The sequence below is a fragment of the Tupaia chinensis genome, unplaced genomic scaffold (genome assembly GCF_000334495.1).
Source record: "Tupaia chinensis unplaced genomic scaffold, TupChi_1.0 Scaffold000561_1, whole genome shotgun sequence".
Classification (NCBI taxonomy): domain Eukaryota; kingdom Metazoa; phylum Chordata; class Mammalia; order Scandentia; family Tupaiidae; genus Tupaia; species Tupaia belangeri.
In genome coordinates, this window is record NW_006160074.1 from 3,143,237 (window position 1) to 3,144,401 (window position 1,165).

The window sequence follows — 1,165 nt, forward strand, 5'->3', positions numbered from 1 at the left end:
TGGCCTCCCAGGTATTCCACCATAGTCTCATCAAACCAATTTCACTCTGGTGGTGCCAAGCTGTTATGCACCTCACCCATCAGAGGGGCACCCAGGAGGGACACCACCACCCAGAAGGCCCCCGAGCCAGCACTTGTAGCCAGGCCTGTTATGAACAAGCCACACCACCTGCTTTCCCTTTGGGCTCTGGGTGTGTCCCCAGAGTCCCCACCCTGTCACGCCTCCCATAAGCCCTTTTATATTTCCGGCTCCCAGGCACTGCCAGCTCCAGCTCCCCAGAGTGGGGCTGCAATTAAGCTGGCCCCACCTGGCCTCCACCGAGAGCCCCCCTGATCACAGTCCAAGAGGCCACAGCCCAGAGAGGGTAAGCACAGAGAGCCAGGGTGACCTACCTGGCTGGGCTCCCTCAGGCTCATCACACTCTGGGGAAACAGGGGGAAGAGGAGTCACCCACGGAGATGAGGGAGCTCCCCGGCTCTGCCTTGTGACTTGACCTCATAGGCCAGGATGACCTCAGGATAGAGACTCCTTCACACCAGACATCACTATCAGGTTCAGAACTTTTGGGGGAAATGTCCTGTGCTCAGGTCAGGACCAGGCTGGGGAGGAACTCAGCCTTGCTTCTCCAGGGGTGAGGGAGGCCAAGCCAAGGCCCCAGCCCAGACCAGGGCAGTACCAGAAACAAGGAAGCTGTGGAGTGACCCTTTCAACTGCCATGTTCCTCTCCAGCCTCAGCATTTAGAAGAGAAGGAACGGGCCAGCAGATGACCTGGTGGTTAAGGTCTTGGACACTCCCACATGGCTGACCACGGTTTGAATCCCAGACCTGGTGGCTTGCTTTCTCACTCTCTTTCTCTGTGTGTCTGTCTTTCTCTGGTCAAATTAAAATAAATGAATGAATAAATAAAATTAGATGAATAATTATTCAAAAGAAAAAAAGAAGAGAAAGAACTGCCAGATGCTTCCCTGTGATCCGGCTGTTTCCCTGGGATCCCAGCTGCTTCCCCCTCCAGATGCCCCCAGGCTTCTTCTGGGGCCACATGACCTCTAGGGCAGGCCAGTCTGTTCCTGCTTAGAACTGCCTGGCCTCCACTGGCAGTGAGACCCTCAGGGCAGGAGCCAACTCACCTGCCTCTTACTGCCTCCCCTGCCCTGGGTTTCTCTG

The 1,165-nt window shown here is 56.0% G+C and overlaps 1 protein-coding gene across 1 annotated transcript in view; it reads right to left on the reverse strand.

Moving 5' to 3' along the window:
• The window catches only part of ARHGAP1 (Rho GTPase activating protein 1), a 32,459-nt gene that overhangs the window by 24,471 nt on the left and 6,823 nt on the right, over positions 1 to 1,165 (reverse strand). The gene's annotated exons all lie outside the window — the stretch shown is intronic.